At 37.7% G+C, this 23,431-nt stretch overlaps 1 protein-coding gene across 3 annotated transcripts in view; it reads left to right on the top strand.

The window, feature by feature from the left end:
• LOC139975566 (gamma-adducin-like) overlaps window positions 1-22,763 on the top strand; it is a 59,561-nt gene extending 36,798 nt beyond the window's left edge. Inside the window, exons 19-26 of one of the 3 annotated variants that reach the window (XM_071983574.1) lie at window positions 246-3,752; window positions 4,671-4,731; window positions 6,231-6,334; window positions 6,587-6,772; window positions 8,039-8,189; window positions 8,989-9,204; window positions 15,817-15,895; window positions 17,094-22,763. The gene's annotated coding sequence lies outside the window, so the exon portion shown is untranslated. Of the gene's footprint in view, window positions 1-245; window positions 3,753-4,670; window positions 5,653-6,230; window positions 6,335-6,586; window positions 6,773-8,038; window positions 8,190-8,988; window positions 9,205-15,816; window positions 15,896-17,093 lie in introns of those variants that run through there. The other 2 variants (XM_071983575.1, XR_011795786.1) reach the window with 2 other exon arrangements.
• The last annotated feature ends 668 nt before the right edge of the window (window positions 22,764-23,431 follow it).

The following is a 23,431-nucleotide window of genomic DNA, read 5'->3' as shown; positions in this document are numbered from 1 at the left end:
CTTAAACTAGATCCCCCAAAATTGCTTGACTTTCTCTCCAAACTGGGATGTTGCCTCGACCAAAAAGAGGGGAGAAAGGAGAAACTGTTTTCTTTCTTAATTCAGCCATCTTTTTGGGCATTTGCTACAATGATGTGATTTTGCTGTGACGTTGTCACAACTTGTCACAACGTATCACAAGTCTGTATTTACTCTGTCGTTGTCGTTGATGTTGTTGCAAGTTTTGGTTTTCCTTCTCCACTCAGTGGACCAGGATGCGCCACTGTCGGATTCTCGTGACGGTATGTAACCAGGCCAACAGGAATAGGAAATAAATTTAATAACAAAATAAGAACAATAGCGCATCTTGGGAATAAAAGCAACCGAAATATCATCATTTTGTTACGGTGGATTTATATTGCAGACTTGAGGTTTCAGTGTTATCTATGAGGACATTATTAGAACAAACATCAGTAGCAACTGAAGTTCTCTCTCACCCTGTTTACTTCATCCATTTTCATTTTTCTTGGTGGTGAAGGGTGATGGGTGTGGGGAAGTGGGGGTTAAATGCCACCCTGGAGATTTAAAATATGCAAAATTCTTAAAACCACAGAAAGATCAAATGTAAGAGAGGATTAAGATGTCTTACTTTACTTTTCATATAGCAGAAAGGACAGAGGTGATCTGGCTAATTAGCCATGTGAAGTTGCACCTCTTTGGGTGTGGGTTGGAGGGGGAGAAATACACCAAGGGTTTCGTACAGAAATATTGCATAATATTGCCTTCACCTGGTGGTAATTAGAATTGAATGAAAAGTGTAGTATCTTAAATGCTACTTCACAAAGTTGATTGATCTTTTAGTTTTCAATTCAGGCTTCGTCTCTGAAATGCTCTCTCAACAGATTCTCCATTCAGTGATAAAAGGACATCTGGATTCAACTTTAAGTCTCTACTTGTTTGTTTGTTTCTGTCCTCTCGAAATATGAAAGTCTCAATATCTGTCCCATCCATGTTTTGCCATGCCAAGCATCATATATTTACGGACTAATTGCACCCATTTCGACGGTGCTGAAGTAAAACTCATTGAAGTGTTTTTAGGGAACTATCCAGTAGCTACTTGACCCGACTGTCAACTTATTTTCTATGGTTTCAATTTTTTCTTTAAATCCATTGGGATATGGGTATTTTGAGTTTTTCATATGACGTAAACACAAACAAAAATGTTGGTCATGAATAGCACACAGCTCCTCTGTTTTTACTTACATTTCAAAACTGAGTAAATTGGTTGGTTTTATAACTTGCCTCGTAGTTGTGTTCTGATGAATATCCTTCATTGTTTGTACTTACTTTCATGTGATATTTAGGTATAAAGCCCCATTATGCCTTCCATTATAAACATGAACAAACTGTTCCCTAACCCTATTTTGGTGCCATTGTGTAGTTAATAAGCAGACAATCTTGTAGGTGCATTGTTTGCCAAATATTTTGGCTGAATCTCAGAGAACGAGCGAGAATAGAAACCTCCAAAACATTATTATTCAGACCGTCCAGATGGAATGCATAGTGAGACTTTAACATCAAAGGACAAGATGTACAGTGACCTTTGAGTTAATGTTATATATTCTTTGATGGTATGATATTCCTTTTATTACCCATATATTTCTTACATCATTGTGAAGCGTGTAAAACCTACCTTTATAATCCCCACCGGTTTCATACACAGTGTATCAAAGACTGGAACAGTATGAACTATCTTTTTAACTGTTTCCATTCATTTAGAAGATAGTACAGTATTCAAATGGTGGCCTTTACTGTAGAGTTGTTTACTCTGTTGTTCACTCTGATAGTTGAGTATAATTAAGTTACATAATATATGCTGCAAGACACTTGGGTCGATATTTTATGAAGGAAGTACGTTCCTTTGTAGCTACTTGTTCTGTTTGCTATATGATCTAACTGTTAACAATGAATTATTTGACAACCTGTAGGCTTTATTTTCACACTCAAATGAGTAATTATTAATGATTACCCACATTGTTGATTATTATAGATGTGATTGAACACACAATATCACAACTTAATTAAAAGGCTTGTATTAGTATACATCTCTCTCCAGAGGCTCCAGTTCATTGTACTTTCATCAAGGGATGTCATTTTCTTATCATGTTTTCAGTTTTAGTACTTTTATCTTTTATGTTACTGTTTAATTATAATTCAATTATGGTGTGTATGTATGCTGTTGATAAATAAAAAGGATTCCAGCTTCCACGGAGTGGTAAAATAAATGGCTGTCCTTTGAGTTTCTTATAAAGCTAAGATTTATATCAGAGCTGTAACATTATGTAAATGTGGTTTTCTGTTTCTTAATCTTGGCGTCCAATTGCACTACACATCCAACAGGTGCAGATACCCCCTCCCCCCACTCCAAAGATAAGAATGGGGTTACAAGGCCCTTAAGGCAGTTATTTTTACAAAGCTTAACCAAACACAAATGTGGGAGAAGCCCGCACAGGCGTATGGATCACAACTTACACTACGGGTGGCTTCCAATTCAACATTTTATATAAAATTTAGAAACTCATTTCAGATGGGAAAACTGTAGACTGCTCTTGGATGATAAACCCACCTTACATAGAACCTCCTGATTGCCAAACCTCATTGCTTCAAATGCCATTGCCTTTATCCACTCGATCACAGCACCAGTGGATCATCCTAGATGAAACCTGGCAGAGGGAGGGGGGGGGGGCACCTAAGATACAGTTACAGCAACTGAAGTAGATATAATTATTGATTCTATTAAAATATAGCAAACCTCTACTTTACCCAACCTCTACTTCAAGACATGCATAATTAAGAACAGATATTCTAAAACTCTGCACAAAAAGGTAAGACTGTACTTTAAGAACAAAACCTCTACATGGATCACAGAAACAGTGAATTTCATTTAATACCTTCATTTATATTGGAGAATGGGTTAAAAATTCAGACAATTTATCTAAAAAATCCCAAATGTGACATTTTATCACAAAATTGAAGCAGTTTTTGCCAAAATTTGTTGTATCTGAAAATGTTCATGCAGCTAGCTAAACAATTTAAGGCTGACATTTTTATGTCAAGATTCGCCCCAAGAGTCCCCCTCAAAAAGTGTAAATTATTATCTTTAGAATGTCTGTCCCATGGATACGCCAGACCTACACCCTCGCCCCCCCCCCCGGGTTGATCATGCATGACAGTAGGCCTACTGTCCCGCCTAGGCCTAATGCCAGACCAACCCATTCGGGTAATGATATATTGGTCATTAAAACAACTTTTCTGACGAGATTCGCAGCGAACTCAATAAATTATCTTGACCAACATGTTTAATGACCTTAGGCCTATGTTATGAGACCATTTGAATTGTTTCGTTGTAAATGTAATGATTGCAAATGGATATGCATCTAGCATGTCATTAAAAGTTTATTTTTTTTTCAATTAATACGTTGATATATTATGCGGTGTTTGTCCCACATGGCTTGCCATAGACGCACACGGTCATGGTCAAAGGTTAAGCAACGGAGCGCGAATTATGATCTGTACATTTCTATGGATCTGTATATAAAACTCACGAAAGGTGGTTACACGAGCAGTGCAGTTCGCTTCCTGGCAGCCGTTGGCTAACAATTCATACGTAATTGTAATTTGTAGCCTATTCTGTATGGGGGGTAACTGCCAAAGAATGTGAATGGCAGATATATTCGCCAGCTCGAAGGTTGTGTATTAGGTTTGTGGAGCAAGTTAGTACTTCACATTGAGTCAGCGAGCGTGAGAAATACGCTAGCCTATCATATAATAGTATCGCTTAGGCCTAACGATAGGCTAGCTCACGTAGGCACTGGCGTCTATACTAGTTGGAATGCTAGTCTAGGCCTAATATGATATTCACTAGACAATTAACGTAAGTAAAGTAAGTCACTTTTATATCTTCCGACAAAATACTAGACCTAGCTGGTTGGGCCTAGGCCTAATTACTTTCTGGTTAAGGCTAGTACAGCCTACCATACAGTAGCCTAGGCTATGCCATCTAGCACTTAACACTAACAGTAACACATCCTCAAGAAACTAACTCGCAGCCGGACAAATTAGCTTAGGATGAAAGCTCTCTCTCTTTCCTTTTTTTTTTCCATCATGACAGGCAAGGCCGTTGGTTTCTTCTCCAACTTTCAAGAATGAAAACAATAGTTTCCTCCCTGAAATTATTTTTAGGGGTTGAAACCAACATTTTTCAGGGGAGGAAAGAAAGACGGCTTGGCTGTGGAAAGAATTAATGTAGGTAGTGAAGCAACTGTACGTAGTAAATGTGTCTTGTGATTTAGGAGAGTTTGGTGAAAGAAAGGAACATATTTCAAAGAGACACTTGTAGTAATTGAAGAAACTGGTAAATAGGAAAACAAGGAGAGGAAGCAAGGAGGGCATACCTACTGTATAGGCTAAATTGTCTATGTTATTTCATTCCCACAATGAATGCCATACAAGCAAACAACCCATTACCACTATGAATTCCACGCATGTAAATTACCCCATGTTCGCATACAATCCTATGCAAACAATCCGGCCTATTCACAAACATTTTTTATCTTCCAATCACTGAACAGTTACACAAGGAAGAAACCTGGTCACATTTTCTATTTTCATACTATCACAACTTTCTTTAGCTTACTCTACAAGAATATGCAGTCAGAGCCTACAGAACAACAGTCTCCTCCCTTGAAAATAGTATGTTAGTTTCCTTAACCATGTTATTTTTCACCCTTAACTTTACCTTTCTCCCTTTAAATCTTTTCTTACAGTTATTCCACTTACAACATCTATTCTTTCCACATAGCCTAGCCAATATGCCTCCCATGAAAAACCTTAGTTAACTCCCCTGGAAATGTTAGTTTCCAGTGAAAATGTACTTGACTCCCCTATGATGTAGGGGAGGTAAGTTACTCAACTTTTAAGTGGGAGGAAAATAACGTTGTTAGGGGAGGGAACAAATGGCCCCAGGCTAGGCCTACCACCAAATGATAATGGGAAACCTAGGCTAGCCTACCAAAGCGAAGGCTAGATAGAGATGAGGACGAACTAGCCTATCCTAGGCTTCTTATAGCAACAGTACTTTGTAAAATGAAATTCTCAAGCAATTAGGCCTAGCTCTGTGGTCTAATTGATGTTATAGTGATGGTTCAAGTATGGAGAAAACTCTCCATGAAAGCTGATGTTACCTAGCATAGGCAACTAAATTGATATACATGTATTAATTTGATCAACTAGCATAATTTTGACCTGAAGCTAGGCTTAACAGTATTGGTCCAACTCTCGGCATATCTTTATCAGATCATAGCCTTCTTTTGATGCCTAAGGCATGATTTTATGGTCTGCAGAACTGTTTCACTGAAACTGATTATTATTAAACCGAATTCAAACTTTGCTAAGTCAACCTCTCATTGTTGAGTAATTGTCTTTAATTTGGTTTTTAGTTTGAAAACATTGATTGAAAGTTGTGAGGAACACAACTCATGGTAAACACATATTAAGAGTATTGAGAGATAAGTACAAGATATAGTATCTCTGTCCTTGTTGATATAGAATATTATTACACAGGTGCTAGAAGTCATGGAAGCACATGAAGGTTTACCATGACTACAGTATACTAATATGTTGTTGGTACTTGTGTATTGGCTGAAAAGCCAGTTTTCATATTTGCTAAGTGTACATGTTGTAGCTTAAGTGTCGGTCCTTATTTCACTTGTCAAGTTTCTCGTTTCAAGAATGATGTTTATTTCAGACATTTTTCAATTTTCCAGTTCCTCATGAATGTGCTTGCTAAGTTTGTTAAAACTACTGTAGTACATGCTCTCCAAATTGTTTGGCTGATGAAATGTTCTCAAATTGTGTTGAATTCATTCCTTTCAATCAGCTTGACCATTATAGTGAACAATATACATGTATCAAAGGAAGTTTTGGCATTTTACGAAGTACTCCATAGGTTTGATAGCAATGTCTAGTAAGGTTCATTAAAGAGTCATATTGCAAGTATTAAAAATAAACAGGCACTAGTTCAAAAAGAGGTACAGTTTATTCATGTTTGTAAACATTCATCAAAAAGGTATCTGCATACGCAAACTGGAAGATGATCTTATGTAAAACTACTTAAAAAAAAATACTAAAATTTATTTCACACCAAAGGTATATATATACTGTACATATTGCTTTGATATTTGTCTTTACAGCATTGCATTGGCCACACTGATTCACAAGGAGACTCCATGAACTGTGACTGTAACATCCTGCTGGAGGTCTGAGACATTGAAGATTCTGTAATGCTTCCGTTTGGGTATGCAGTTTACTATAGTAACACAGAAATATTTAAGCTCTGGTATTTGTTTCGTTTATTTCTGCCATTTAACCACAATCATATACATTTGTTTATACAGAGTTATATCAATGAGGCAGCAGTCAGGGTTGTTTAGGTAGTCAGGGAGAGGGAGGGGAGGAAGGGAGGGAGTGTATAAAAATGAGTCTAGTTGCAATGTCTATCTGCTTTCCAATATATGAAATCTTCTTATCTTTTACAATACTGTCTCAGTTGAAAGAAGAAAATTGAAGGAAAATTGTGAGTCTTGGATGTCTGTAATGAAGCTGGATCAGGTTTAGAACAAGTGGTTGAAAGATCATAATCTCCACCAAATACGAGAAGATCCTTCAAGCCTGTCCTCTACAGAGAGATCTGGAAGTGTTATCTGGAGGTGATTTAACAGAAATTGGAGAAAAAGTAAGATTCAAGGAAAACATCAGTGTGAGCCAGTATCATGAACATCAGTCTTGTCCTCTCAACAGTTGATTGTTGTCAAGATCATTTCTAAATGTAGGAGACACGGTGCCTTAGCCTGTTGGAACCAGTCGGTATTTGGTGTGGTCTGTTTTTGTGCTAACTGTACGAGACACAGTGCCTTAGCCTATTGAAAAAGGTAATTGGTGTGGTGTGTTTTTGTGCTAATTGTATGAGACACGGTGCCTTAGCCTGTTGGAACCAGTTGGTATTTGGTGTGGTCAGTTTTTGTGCTAAATGTACGAGACACGGTGCCTTAGCCTCTTGGAACAAGTTGGTATTTGGTGTGGTCAGTTTTTGTGCTAAATGTACGAGACACGGTGCCTTAGCCTGTTGGAACAAGTTGGTATTTGGTGTGGTCAGTTTTTGTGCTAAATGTACGAGACACAGTGCCTTAGCCTGTTGGAACCAGTCGGTATTTGGTGTGTTCTTGTTTTTGTGCTAAATGTATGAGACATGGTGCCTTAGCCTGTTGGAACCAGTCGGTATTTGATGTTGTTTTTTTTTGTGCTAAACTACTATTCTTACAGAAAGGCTGAACAAGTTCCATGATATAGTTTGTACAGAGTGACACATTCCACTCATTCCAAGCAACCATGACAACATCAAAATGAAGCTAATTGGTTTCTTAGTGTATTGGCATGAGATGCTAATTAATGTAGTCTGTTTTTGTGCTAAATTATTGAGACATGGTGCCTTAGTTTATTGGTATTAGTTTTTAATTAGAAATGTAGGAGACATTTTTGTGCTAAATGTATAAGACCTCGGCCTTAGCCTATTGGAACCAGTCGGTAATTGGTGTGGTGTGTTTGTATTAAATTGATAAGTTCTGCCTTAGTTTATTGATATGAGTTGCTAATTAGTGTGGTCTGTTTTGTGCTAAATTAATGAAACCTGTTGCCTTAGTTTGTTGGAATGAATTTGTAATAAGTATTTTGGTTGTCTAAAATTAATAAGACATTGTACCTAGTTTGATGGAACGAGTTGGTATTTAGTGAGGTCTTTTTTGAGAGTTGTTCAAACCAGTGTCCAATAACTTTGATCTGAACATAAAATTCCATTTCTTTCACAAATTGCCCCTCTAGAAGAGTATACATGTTTTGTCTCACGGCTGACAGTTTGGTTGTTAACAGGGTTTGACTTTTTTACTTTTGCTGTTACTTTGAAGAAAAGTGACTAATTTGTTTTGTATTCCTCTCCTTTCATCAGAGATCTGTGGCCTATGTTGCTCAACAAGCTTGGATCCAAAATGATACTTTGAGAGGAAACGTTCTGTTTGGTAAAGATCTCAACTCCACCAAATACGAGAAGATCCTTCAAGCTTGTCCTCTACAGAGATATCTGGAAGTGTTATCTGGAGGTGATTTAACAGAAATTGGAGAAAAATTAAGTTTCAAGGGAAACATCAGTGTGAGCCAGTATCATGAACATCAGTCTTGTCCTCTCAACAGTTGCTTGTCAAGATCAGTGCTAAATGTACGAGACACGGTGCCTTAGCCTGTTGGAACCAGTCGGTACTTTGGTGTGGTCTGTTTCGTGATAAATTAAAGAGACATTGTGCCTTAGTTTGGTGGAATGAGTAGCTAATTAGTGTGGTCTGTTTGTGCTAAATTGAAGAGGAGTACTGTGATAATTTGTTGGTAGTTAGTGTGGTGTGTTTGTATTAAATTTATAAGTTTTGCCTTAGTTTATTGTTATGATTTGCTAACTAGTGTGGTCTGTTTTGTGCTAAATTAATGAGACCCGGTGCCTTAGTTTGTTGGAATCATTTTGTAATTAGTAATTTGGTTGTCTTAAATTGATGATTGTTGCCTTAGATTGTTGGAAAGAGTTGCCAATTAGTGTGGTCTGGGTTGTGGTGAATTAAAAAGACAGTTGATTGTTGTCAAGATCAGAAAACTCAAAGATGAGCTGATTTGATGGAAAAACACCAGCTAAGCTGGAAAGCTGCAATATACAGTCAAGGTTAGTCATAAGAAAGAAAGGTTCATAAAAATGTAATATATATTTAATTATGTTTCCACCAATAAAGTTTCAATCACAGCCTAAACTTTGTTGGAATTAGTTGCTAATTAGTGTTTAATGTTTTGTGCTAAATGTACGAGACTTACTTTGAAGAAAACTGGCTAAGTTCTTTTGCATTCCTCTCCTTTTCTTAGGGTTCTGTGGATTATGTTGGTCAACAGTTAGCTTTTTGACATAGCGCCACCCCACCATCCTTCACTCTATGACTTACTCGCCATTTACAAAACGTACGCGTCCTTGGATACCAACACAACGCTGCCGAGTACACTTTCAATTCATTTGTGTGTCTCTTCAAAAGGAGTTCCTATTCTTTCCGTCCGCCGTCTTAGGTTGGAGACTAATTCTTTCTGGTAAGTGAAGTTTATGATCAATTTCATTGTATAGAAGCCATTTAAAACCCGTAGGGAGGGGCTGTTTTGCCAATATGACAACCCCTTACCCACCTATAACCGCCCCCCTAGTCGAAAACCTAAACCTCTCTGATTTTGACATAGACATTAATGACTGGATCCCTGTACAAAAATAGCAGAAAAAGACAACGTCCAATCTACGTTGAAATAAACCCATCTCCTAACTCCAAACCAACCACCAAAAAGTCCGCTCAAACAATCATTGTATCAGGAATCTTACCAGAACTATCAAAAAACCCAATAAACACTTGCTAAACTAATCAATGAAGAAAAACCAAATGCCATGATCTCAAATATAAACCGTCTTTGTAGTAACGACATCCTAATCACCCCCATGACCCTAAATCTGCAAATATCCTCCTGAAACCATGGACTCGAAAGACTAAACTAGGCAACCCCAAACCAAGAATCCCCCAAAAAGTATGACGGAAACTTCTCCGTAGTAGCCTGTGGCATAAACCCTGAAATTCAAATCAAAGATATTGAACAAGAACTCAAAGACCAAGAATACACCCCAATACAAACTAAAACACTCATTAGTCATGCCACAAACAATACAACTTGGAAAGTAAAAATGACGTTTGAAGAACAAGAGCCTCAACAATCCCTAATCAAACAAGGTTTCTACTTAGGATACTCTAAACACAAAACAGAAGAATACCACAAACCCCCCAAATCACTCAATGTTTCAAATGTCAACTCTTTGGACACACCCACCATACTTGCAACAATCAAACCAGATGTCTCAGATGTGGCGAAAACCACAGAGTTAAAGACTGTCCCAAACCAAAAGAAAACCCAAAATGTGCCAATTGCTCAGGGACTCATGTCGCCCTTTACAAAGGATGCCCAAAATTTAAAGAAGCTAAAACTGAAAATAATAACAAACAACAAGAACAAAGAACCTACGCGAATGTAACCAATTTTACCCCTAAAATTGAAATAACAAATAAAATCGTCACTGAAAAAAAAACTTAATATCGCAACCTTTGTAATTGAATTAGTACAATACACTTTCCAAAAAGCCAACATTAATATTAAATCTGACGACCTTGCCAGTTACGCCACCGTGTTAGCACTAAAACACCTAAACTTAAATATCCCAGAAACTGTAATTATGGAACGTCTCCACCATCTTTCAATATTTAGCCCTCCTCAATCACCTACATGACAAGCACACTCCCTCCTTCGGTCAAGTTCCTCCACCTAAACATCAACAGTATCCTTCCAAAATTAAGCCTCCTACTTACTATATTCGCCAACCACTCCCCGGATATCATTTCGTTAAACGAAACTAAACTAAATAAAAATTCCCACCTTAGCATCCCTGGTTACCAAACTTTCAGACACGATATCTCTCGCTCTATGGGAGGAGTACTTATTGCTGAAAAAAACAACCTCAAAGCCACCCTCCTCCCAAACAAACCCAAACAATTGAAATTGTACTTGAAAGAGACAATAAACCTCTCCACATTATTAGCTATTATAGTCCCCAAAGGAGCCCATATCCACAATCAAAAAAAGTTCTAATAAAAATACAATACTACTAGGAGATTTAAATGCCCACCACATCATTTTTGGTAGCACCAAAATATCTGAAAAAGGCATATCCCTCTTAGAAATATGTGATAAACACAACTTAACAATAATTAACCAAAATACCAAAACTAGGATAAACCCAATAAACAAGGGCTAGACATAAACCTCAGTCGCATCCAAAATAACGAATTAACGTATAATTACAATAAAACAGACTGGACATCATTTAAAAAGGGATCATAACAAACACTATTGCCAATTACCACAACAACAAGCTACATTACATCGGCATATATTGTGACAGCATTGCCCAACATATCTTTAATACCTTCAAACAACACTGCCCATTAAAAACAAAACAGAAATCCAAAACTAAATAGGAATATTCTTACACTAAATAACTCAGACGTCGCCTACATAGAACCTATATGATCTCCCCAGATCCAACTCTAAAAACCTAAATTAACCAACCTAAAAAACAAATAAATAGACAAATATCGGCGGTCGACCAAAACCGAATCCAAAACAAATGCGATTCAATCATTAATGACAAAAACACTTTTGGAAAAATTAAAAAAATATCATAAACCCATTACAACCCAAACACAGGTAATACAGACGAATGCCTTAGATATAAAGTAGGTAACCTCATCACAAAAATTAAGACCAAATAAAGCTTAGTGAATCATACTTGAGAACTATATTCAATATCTGAGATGGCCCTCCATACGATAACAGATTCCAACACAAAATAGACCGTACAATTATCTGTAATGCAGCTTTATCCCCAACTTCTAAGGATGTCTCAACAAAAACATCCCTCTACTCAAAGAAATAGATATAAATGATTGGTATAGTGCCACTGAATATGCAAAAATGCCTCCTCCCCTGGTCTTGACAACATAAATGACCTAATGCTAAAAGATTCCCCTCCGTCGGCCTCCGATATTCATTTTCCCATTATTTGACAAACTCCTTATACTGGGTCATTTCCCAACCCTGTGGAAATCCGCCAAAATGATTTTAATACCGAAACTAAGTAAAGACACACCAAAATTCAAAACTATCAACCAATTATTCTCCTACCAGCCTTAGGTAAGATTTTCGAAAGAATTATAGATTACCGCACCATAAACCACCTTGAGCAAATTAATCACTTTGCCCGTATCAATCAGGCTAATTCCGCGCACACAAATCTACAATAAACCAAACTTTCCACCTTTCCAAAGAAATTCGCATCAGCTTCATAAAAAGACATGATACCACTGCCCTCTTCCTTGATGCCGAAAAGGCGTTCGACAAAACTTGGCACAACGGCATAAGAATTTAACTACTTAACTTTAATCTCCCCTCCAATTACACCAGACTTCTTTCCTCTTTCTTTAGTGAGCGCAATGCCAAAATATGCTACAAAACCAACAATCAAAACCTATTCCACTTGGTGCAGGTACTCCACAGGGCGCTGTTCTCAGCCCCCTCCCCTGCACCCTATTTGTTAATGATTTGAACATCCCCCCTCTATCTGAATGCAACTATAGTCAGTACACTGACGACATACAGTAGCCATTTGGAGCACCAGTAAAAATATCTATATGATGGAACTAAATATTAAAAGAGCAATTACACATCTCGAAAATTGGTGCTCGATGTGGAGAACAAAAATATATCCCTCAAAATCTAACCTAGCCAATTTCTCCATAATAAACTCAAAATACCATAACCATATTTCCAAAGTTAATCTTTTCAACACCTCAATCACTGCTACTCCTAATGCAACCTTCCTTGGTACCACTTTCGATAGCAAATTATCGTTTAATCTACTTTGTAACAGAACTGCAGGACGCTGCTGGTTCCAACTTAAATCCATTCAAATCCTCTCACACAAATATAACTTCCCTCTGAAAACAATTATTCAAATCTATAAACCCGGGAGAATCTCCCTGCTTACCATCTCTAATCCCAATAAACAAATTTTAAACAGAATCCACACCACAGCTTATCGACTCGCACTCAAAATCCCTACCTATATTGCTACTTTGTACGTTCTCCGTGCAGGAAACACAAAATCTACTTTCACCTCGAGAACGACCCTTTGATTGAAGACCTCCCCCTGAAATACAAAGTCGCAACAACTCACTACCCAAAAATCAAACCCTTTCTGTATTCACAATTATTACTACTTAAAGTCTCATTCCATTAAAAAAATCCTTTCCAAAATGGGTCTAGGCCCAAGTATACTTGGGCAGGGTCAAGGGAAATGTAACAATTGGGTTGAAATTGGAAATGTACAGAACATGGTCAAATGTGGTATGGCTAGATAGGTAAAGAGTTATATTTTACCACTGTGCTTGCAGAACAAAAATATACAAATTTAATAAAAAGTTATAGACATATATAACACAAGCCAATTTGCACTTGTGTTATGCCAAAAAATATTGAATTTTGTGGATATTTTTAAAACCAAATTTTTCCTAGTACAATGATGACTTAGAAAGATTACTTACACAGCCTAGTAGTCCTGGTCAATATTATGCATATCACAGGAATTTTTCCCCATCAATGTCTATAAATTGTCAATTAGCAGTAATTGCTAATTACCTGATTTGTCCCTCCGTTACCTGTCCCTCCGTTACCAAAAAAATACATTTTTTTAAATTTCTCAGTCATTCAATGCTGGAAAAATTTCATAATTTGTATAAAACACTTTCATAGGGTTAACCACTAAAGAAATGTTAAACCAAGGAGTTAGCTACTTTTATGCTAAAATAAAGAACAAGTGAAGTAGTGTCCCTCCGTTACCAGTAACGGAGGGACAATTGTTTAATGCAAGATTGTGCACAGATTCCTGCCAGTGGGAGTTTACTTGCTAAGTAGTTGTGTTCTTAAAATTGAATTCTTGACTTCCTGTTTATGTGTGGAGAACAACAGCTTGACTAACATTAATAAATTCCTCAGAATGTGAAGTCATGGAAGTCAAGAAAAGCTACAGTACATTTGAGTTAAAAAAAAAAACACACCACAAACACTGGCTGGAAGGTACAGAATGGAAGTTTTCATTCATACACTGCTGATTGCCAACCAGTGCAAAACTGTGAGCAATATTTCAGCTGTGAGAATCAAGGACATTTTCTTCCATTTGCAAGAGCTTCCAAAGCCACTTTCCTTCAGCAAGAGCAAACTCAAAATTTGTTGATCAGGATTATAAATAATAGAAAAGTTTGCAGACATGTTCAAAGCATAGTTGTGATTGGAATATTGCTTTTTATTTTTATGATATTGTTGTTTTGTTTTGTGTTTATAAATAATCGCAGGAAGTTAATTCAACTGTAGTTTCTAATCCACAAATATTACATTCAGGCATACTGAACCTTTCTGCAGTACAGTACAGTAGCTACTGTAACTGCATCATGTTATGTCTCAAAATGTTTTTGTATTATTATTGTTGTTAGTTGTTAAATTGTTATACTACCACTGCATTATTACAGTATGGTTTTATCATTAAAGTTAGAAATTACCTCAGCATTTCACTTTTAAGACCAGTATCAATTACTGCACCGAGTGGTTTCTGCAAAGTACTAGTAGTATTTGGAAGACAAAATGTGACTTATACTACTGTAATGAAATTTCCTTTCTGCAGATGGTACAGTACAGTACCTGTGAACTGTCTACTGTAAATATGTGATTTACTGACTTGTTTTGAAGTGCACTAGCCACCAGCCCCCCCCCCCCCCCCACCAGTTGCTAATAATGCAGTTAGAGAGTGCTAAATGATGAAGAGTGGTCTGTTTAAACATGTTCTTTTAATCAATTTCTTACTATTTTTTCTCATATTTTTATTAACCACAAAAATTGCTAATGTTTTGGTGAACATAGCTGTTGGTTTAATGTTCTTATCCTTGTTTCCCTAAGTAATATAAATTTTAGTCCAACAGCAATAAAAATATTGAATCTAAGCAGCAAAAACAGGCAAAAGGCTACACTAAACAACACTGAACATTTTGTGTCCCTCCGTTACCATCGGAATTGTCCCTCCGTTACTGTACGAAATCAGCTGTAGATTTTACAATTTATGCCTGTTCATCTAATTTTTCCTTGGTGTATGTGAAGCAATGTACCAGCCAACACCTGATATAAGTTACATGGTCAGTGCAACTTAAGAACAGTGGATTTGACATCTTCCAAAAAAAGTGTGAAAACGCGTGTTCATTTGGTGTCCCTCCGTTACCATGATGTTTATCATGCCATATTTTCCCTACAGTAACAGCCACAAGAATTAAGTTTATGGGTATGAAGCAAGTAACTACCTGTCTAGATAACCACAAAAGAAATTGCAACATACTCCCTCAAACTAATGCAAAGAGAGACAAAATGTGTAAGGAATACAGTCAAATGTCCCTCCGTTACCGCTTGACCCTGCCCACTTATATATACAGATTATATTGTTACCAAACAATAGAAAACACAACCACTCCCTACCCAACAATAGAAACCACTCCGTTTCCACAATTCTCAGTACTTAAAAAATTCCTCTCCTTTAGAAATCCCTCCCTAATTGACTCTTCGACTCTGACCTCGGGTATGATTATGGCTATCCTGTCCTATGTAAATATATAAGACTTCATTTACCAGCAATTCCCTGACTGAACATAAACAACCTCTCCAAGAAAAAAAAAAAAAAATGTCTATTCTATAAAAACAAACTTATTATCCCCCGTAGGACCTCTCGCCAGGTCGACCAGGGTTTAAACTCCTTTTGTTTTGATATCAACAACAACAAAAACAAAACTTTTACTCGAATTAAAAAAAAAGGTAACTAATTTCATTTATTTCATTTTATTGATTTTTGTTCTATTTTAACATAAGTATGACATATGACATAGAAGGAGATAAGAAACAAAACTTGTGAAAGGAAGTGTACTAAAAAACCCTATAGGGCTTGTCGAGTAGTGACACTCCCTAAAAACTTAATGTGGAAGACATCATGATTAGATTTTGGTTTCATTTAATCAATAGGTGGAGGTAGAGGAATTGGACACTCTTGCACAAGATATCAACAGCTTGAAGTACTCTCCTCAGGCGGCCGCCATTCTAGGTATGTACGTAATAATAATATTATAATAATAATAATAATATTCAATTTACTGTGTTTGGAAAGAAACTTTTTGCTGCTTTGGATGAAGATTAAGGATTCTTGTTTTTCAAAAGGCAAAATGCAAGATGGACTATATATGAAAGGATGAATACCAACAAATTAAGAAAAGAAATTGGGTGGGGGGAGGGGGAATCAGGCAGAGACCATCATGTTACTACCCTGTTAATTTTGTGTAGGACCCTGGTTAATTTAAAAGGAAGAAATCCCTTTAGTACCCTTGAGTTTCTGAAAGGTTTCTTCTTTGGGATAATGGTGGAGAGACATATCGATGTTCTCTTTTGGGTCTGATCGTCAGGAAAATGCAGATTAAACTGCCATGTCCATTTGGAACCTGGGAATTGAACCCTGCTACTGGAACAAATGTATTCCATCAGAGCATAGACAATGATTCAGAGAAATATGGCCTTTATATTAATAATCTGTTGTTTTCTTTCCCAAATTTTTCTCTTTGGTTAAACAATGAGTGAAAAGATTCATTTGGTTGGAAGCAGCACTGTCCCTTTTCACACTTTTTTTTTGGGGGGGGGGGGGGGGGGGAAGAGACCTATTAGCCCTTAGGGTCTGAAAATATTACAATAGGATTATTGTGGTGGACAGGACAGACAACAGTTATTTTTGCTTGTAGCTGAATGTATGATGTCCAGGGATCACAAGGAAGTATCAAAAGCCTGATCAAAACTGCTGTTTTTTGTACTATCGAAATTTGTCAGAATAAAGAAATTGAAAGCCAAAATATAAAGAGTTTATCTGGCCTTGTAGACTGCGATTGAACCAGTCTCTGTCATCTACAAATAATAGAAAGTGGGTATCCATTTCTGTTTGTGACAGCAATAACAAAAAATGACTGCAAATTAACAAGTTTTTGTAAACTTTCTCTATTCGGGGATTCGAATCCCAAATTCCACTCGAATATACCCCCCCTACTTATGAACTGTAACGTAGCTCAAGGTGACAAACTTACTACAAAGATGACAATAGGCCTTAGGTGGTTCCTAATTCAATGACGTTTCTCACAGTTAATTGAATTGACTTCCCCCACCCTCCGGATTATCCTCACCCATAGAATATACCCTCCACCCAAGAATACTTTGAAAAAAAACCATGGCTTACCAAGAACCTCTCTGCGTTCATTTTTCAGATTCCAATGAACCTTCCATCAGCAAAGGAATGGCGCAACTCGGTCTGAAGGACAATCGACCGCTGGCGGAATGGCTTGACTGGTACAACGCCAACCAGCCGGACCTGGCCGCCAAGCCCAACTTCACCACATTTCCACTGGACTTTAAGCCGTCACCGTGCAAACCGCTCTTCTTTGACATAGCTCTGAACCATATAGAGTTACCCTCCTTGGACGAGAAACTGGAACAGAATAAATCGTCCCCGCAGGGGGGTCTGGGTGGGTTCCTGCGTGGATGGTGGAGCGGGGGTGAAAAGTAACTCTCGATTTGCCACGATGTCGGAAAAAGGATTTCGGAAGAAAGGTCTTTTGTATACATAAGCCGGTAGTATTTGGGAGGGCTCTCACTCTTCTCCTGCATGTGCTGTAATCATCTTTTATTTAAGTTTTATTTGATTTCATTTGTTTTTTTTAGTATAGAAAACTACACCTTGTTGCAATGCAAACACAAAGATGGGGGAAGGCCAAAAAGAATAACACTCACTTTTTTAACGTGGCTTGGCAAACAAAATTTGAAGAATATTCAAAATGGGAATTGGAATTTTATATATTTTGGATTTGGTGTTTGTGTGTTTATCTTGTTTAGAGAAAAAGAAGAAAAAAATAGCATCTTTATTTGATGGGGCTTTAAAGTTTTAAAAATGGGTTTCGGGTGTTGATTTCTTGGTCTACAAACATTGCGGTGCTTGACTGACTGACACTTTATGGGGGGATGTTAAGGTGACTGAATTTGATATTGGCAGGAGTTATGGATGATAGTTGGAAGGACCAGGGGTGGGGGGGGGGTGGTGAGGCGAAGGATAGAGAAGGAGAAATGAAATTGTTGAAAGTGAAGAGGGAGAATCTTTGAATTGAATTTTCAGTTTGCAGCAGCACAGGTTTACTGCATGAAAAGGCTATATTTAAAGAAACTTTCAATAATGCACTCTTCGTGTATATAATTTGGGGTGTGGTAGTCGGAGCGGGGGGGGGGGGGTGTGTGTGATTGAGACAGCAATGAAAGGGAGCAACCTTTCCACATATATGTTGTTTGTGCTATGGTAGTATCGTTTCCTTTTTCAAACTGGAGGGCAAAAAATGTAAAAATTAAGTTATCTAAAATTAATTCAAAATCAGGTTTAGTTAGTAAGTGAAAGTTAAAGAAAAATTTATTGATGGTGGCAGGGGTGCCATGGTATTGTAAACTGAATAATCAATCAGCCATGGAAGGCCAACTCCTTTGTTTTGTTGGGAACTTGTTGTCAAGCAAACCTATGGATTCAAGCCCTGTCTGGCTAAAGTAAGATGGGGTTATTATTTTTATCTAGGAGAAATCAATTCTTTTTCCCCTCATGTTGAAATGGTTTCCAAATGTTTAAAAAAAAAATGTCCAAAAAGAATGTACTGGTGTGAATTGGATAGCCACCTGGTGTGAAGTAAAAAGGCCATAGGCTTATCCCATATGTACATGTGACTGCTTAGTATCATTAAATAACTGCCCTCCAGGCTGATATTATAAATAATAGAAACATTATAGAAAATAACTGTCTGTTGTCACCCAACCATCTCAATAGTAGATGCAGGTATCACTAAGAATGTTTATGAAATATGTATTGCATGTTTTGATTAGTATTTGCATAATAATTTGATGAGGGATAACCTGTTTCTGGACAGGTAGTTGAAGGGTATTAACTGTGTGTGGTGGGAGGGATGAAGGTATATCCTGTCCATGAACTGATTTGTCATTAAAAAAAAGAAGTTATTTCAAAGTATCACTCTTTTTTCTTCCTTATTTTTCTCTTCCTTTTACATGAGTATTGTAAAAGGAAAAGCAGAGGTTGAGTTTAAGCCAGGGACCTTGAGATGCAAAAGCAAAAGTCTTTACCACTAGACCATTAGATGGGCCTCTGGTTTCTAAAGCTTTACAAATATTTAAAGATGCTGCTGTTTGGACTTGTCGTTTTTATAAAACATTTTCTCCACTACTCCTCCCCTGACTACCGATTAGCTAGTCAGGGGGGGAGGGGTGGCGGCGAACTCCACTTGTCCGCGCCTTTACCTTGTCAGGGAGAGGGGGCGGCGACCTCACCTTGTCCACACCTTCGCCCCCTCTCACCTTGGTACTCACCTTACCCACCTGTCAGGAGGAGGGGCCGCCCACCTTCAGGATTCACCTCATCCCAGAACTCCTTTTGCAAATACTCACCTGGGACTTGAACCGATGCAATCCAAACCAATCGCTTACTGAACGATGGAATAACCAATTACACCATTTCGGTTCCCTCTGGAGAAACTTCGTTTCTTATATTTATACTTCCACTCCCTCCAGAGGGTAGAAAAGTAAAAGGCTCTGTCTGGACATGAACCGCAGACATGATGCTCTGTCTGGGAATCGAACCGGAGACATGGAGTTTGTCTGTCTCTCCAGTCCAGAGCACTACCAACTGCGCCACTAGAACTGTTGAGAATTAATGCTCGTTTCTAATATTTAAACTTCAGAGTCCAGAATAGAATCAGTAAAAGAGCAAAAATATAAAATGCTCTGTCTGGGGTTCGAACCGGAGACATGGAGTTTGTCTGTCTCTCCAGTCCAGAGCACTACCAACTGCGCCACTAGAACTGTTGAGAATTAATGCTCGTTTCTAATATTTAAACTTCAAAGTCCAGAATGGAATAAGTAAAAGAGCAAAAATATAAAATGCTCTGTCTGGGGTTCGAACTGGAGACATTGAGTTTGTCTGTCTCTCCAGTCCAGAGCACTACCAACTGCGCCACTAGAACTGTTGAGAATTAATGCTTGTTTCTAATATTTAAACTTCAAAGTCCAGAATGGAGTCAGTAAAAGAGCAAAAATATAAAATGCTCTGTCTGGGGTTCGAACCGGAGACATGGAGTTTGTCTGTCTCTCCAGTCCAGAGCACTACCAACTGCGCCACTAGAACTGCTGAGAATTAATGCTCGTTTCTAATATTTAAACTTCATAGTCCAGAATGAAATCAGTAAAAGAGCAAAATATAAAATGCTCTGTCTGGGGTTCGAACCGGAGACATGGAGTTTGTCTGTCTCTCCAGTCCAGAGCACTACCAACTGCGCCACTAGAACTGTTGAGATTGAATACTCGTTTCTAATATTTAATCTTCACAACATTAGAAGGCAAATAAATAGAAAATCAAATGCATCCTCTGGTGTTTGAATTCAAGACAAGGAGTATGTCTCATTTTTTCAGTTTATTGACAATTTCATTGTACAAAACAATAATAAATATGCAAAATTATACAACATAACAACTTTGCCACAGTATCTGTTAATTGAGAAATGATAGGCTTTTCTAATATTTTAGCTGCAAAATGAGGAAAAGAAATACCAAAACAATACATCCTCTGGGAGTTGAATTCTAGACAGAGAGTTTGTCTTACTTTCTAAGTACATAACACTAACCACCGTAACTGTTTAGAAATAATTATTAGTTATTTGATTTGATTTATTTTGTTTTTTCACGTGCAAATATACAATGTGAAAGGAAGTCTTCTATAAAGCATACAATAGCTTAACAATGTAGAAGACTGGTCAGAAAAGCAATATTTGGACAATTGCTTCCCATCTAGCAAAAACATATCCCTAACAAACAGTAAACCGGCGTCGTAAAAGCTTTTTGTCATAAACAATGGTATTATCAATTCTAATAAAATTATTAGGGATTTTCACACCCAATTTCCGATGGTTTCTTAAAGGTAGCTAAGCTTACTCAAAACCATACAAATTTGTCCAATGAAGGTATTTTTAAATACAGGAAATATCCTGGTCATGAAAATTATAATTAAAAAGCAACTCTTTACCGGACGGCGACAGAGAGGAATGAAATAAAAGAGCTTCCAATACCCCGTGTTGGCATTATTACAATAACGCTTGGCCCAATAGGTTTTGAGAGCACCAACAAAGCTGTGAACATACATTTTTTTAAACCCCCCTTTTCAATGGGGTTATACATAGTAATTTTCCTTACTTTATCAGTTTTCCCGTTCGAAATAAATCAAAAATAGTACTTTGGATCTTATCAATAAAATCTTTTGGAGGGCTATGCAGATTCCTTTGGGACCACGTACCTCCCGCACGGAAGCAGATATGGACCTGGGAGTTGCAAATTTGGGCTCCTGAGCATCGGTTACCCCCTGTTACGCCATTTGGGCGAAATCGATTGTGGATCGATTTTTGGTCAGTTTTGGCAAAACTGCAAATCAGGTTTTTTGCCCCCACGCCCAACACAGCACCTAATTCCAAAATAAACTTCAGATTCGTAATCAGCATGTCGCGAACTACCAGAAAAGATACACATTTATCGCTTTTGCGACAATTTTTTTTTTCACCTCAAAGAAAAGTAAGACCGAAAAACTTTTACGACGAACAAAGGTTATAAAACCTTTTGTTGTCCCTAAAAGTTTTTCGGTTTTCTATTGTTCCTCTGAAGTTGCAAACTGAGCGAAATAAGTGTCATAAGAGGGTGCTCGACGCATCTTGCCAGTGATACGTGATTTCAAAGCAGTCAAATCAAACCTTTGTTTGTCATCTTGAGTTTTATCTTGACATTCATGAATAATTGGGTCAATTTTGGCAAAAAACTGCAAGAGGTACGTACCCCTTACGGTTTTTTTAGGTGAAAAAACTTTTTGTCGCAAAGGCGATCAATGTGTATCTTTTCTGGTAGTTCGCGACACGCTGATTACGAATCTGAAGTTTATTTTGGAATTGGGTGTTGTGTGGGGGCGTGCGGGTGGGGGGGGGGCAAAAAAACCTGATATATGATTTATGAAAAACTGTAGAAATCATAGGCCTATAAACAACAAGACTTTCCCGGTCAGATAATTACACGAAATTTGTGTATAACAAAGACAAGGGTGTCTTCTACTCCACGTCTTATTTCAATGTTGATGGGTGTTTCAGAGAGGACATGAGAGGGGGCTGAAAAGAGGGGTTTTTCAAAATTGTGCACTTATAAAGAATACGTATTTCTATCGGGTCTTCTGCAGTATCGGAGCTAGGGGTATTGGTCGAGGGGGGCGAGGATGGTCTGTAGGGGCGCTTTCGACACTATCTAAGTGGAGCGCCACCACGGGTTGGCGCGGAGCGTAGAGAAATTTTTGAATAAAGATGCTCCCTAGATCGCCGGAAATGACCCTTTCCGGGCCTTGCTAATATGCAGATAAATGAAGAATAAATAGGTGTCATCGCCAAAAAAAAAAATGTGACAAATGTCAAGAGGTAGATGAGAGCGCATTAAAAACGTCAATAATCGCATATAAATAAAAAGTGGTATAAAGCTGAAAAGGGCGCCAGCAATCCATTTGAGTCCGTCAGGGGGGCATCCGCCCCCTGACTGTATGGACGCTCCGCCACTGCCAGATAGACCACCCAACCCCCCCCCTCCCCCTTCCATGGTACGCCATTTGACGCAAGAATAACACACCCTCAATGCAACCTATAGCTAATGGACACTTTCGTGGTATGATTATAGTCCCCCAAATGAGCCCATATCCACCGATATAATAAAAAAAATGTTCTAATAAAAAATAAAAAAACTCCTAGTAAATGCCCACCACATTATTTTTTTCTGAAAAAGGCAAGTCTCTCTTAGAAATATGTGATAAATACAACTTAACGATAATTAACCAAAATACCAAACCTAGGATGAACCCAATAAACAATATTACAGAACTACTTGACTACCCATATAACCTCAAATCACCTCGCAACTAAAACACATTCGATACAAATCCTAGAAGATGACTAAATCAGTGACCATTTTCCACTCGTTTTTGAGCTAGACATAAACCTCAACTGCGTACCAAAAAACGAATTGACGTATAACTACAATAAAACAGACTCCCAAAATACAACAACCAAAACAACGAGCTAAATTACATCGACAATTACTGTGACAGCGTTGCCCATCATATTTTCTATACTTTCAAAAGACACTGTCCCTTAAAAACAAAACAGAAAACGAAAACTAAATAAGAATATTCTTACACTTATGAAACTCAGACGTCGCCTACGTAGAACTTATATCATCTCCCGAGACCCAACTCTAAAAACCCAAATTAACCAACTTAAATAGCAATAAACAGACAAATATTGGCGGATGAACAACCGCGTCCAAAACAACTGCGATTTCATCATTAATGATAAAAACCCGAAACACTTTTGGAAACTTTAAAAAAAAAAAATTATTAACCCCATTACAACACCAAACACAGGTAAAACAGACCAAGGCCTTAGAGATAACGTAGGTAACCTCATCACAAAAACTCAAGACCAAATAAAGC

The sequence above is a fragment of the Apostichopus japonicus genome, chromosome 11 (assembly GCF_037975245.1).
Source record: "Apostichopus japonicus isolate 1M-3 chromosome 11, ASM3797524v1, whole genome shotgun sequence".
Classification (NCBI taxonomy): Eukaryota; Metazoa; Echinodermata; class Holothuroidea; order Aspidochirotida; family Stichopodidae; genus Apostichopus; species Apostichopus japonicus.
The sequence above is the reverse complement of the archived record's forward strand: the minus strand, read 5'-3'. Positions and strand labels throughout refer to the sequence as shown.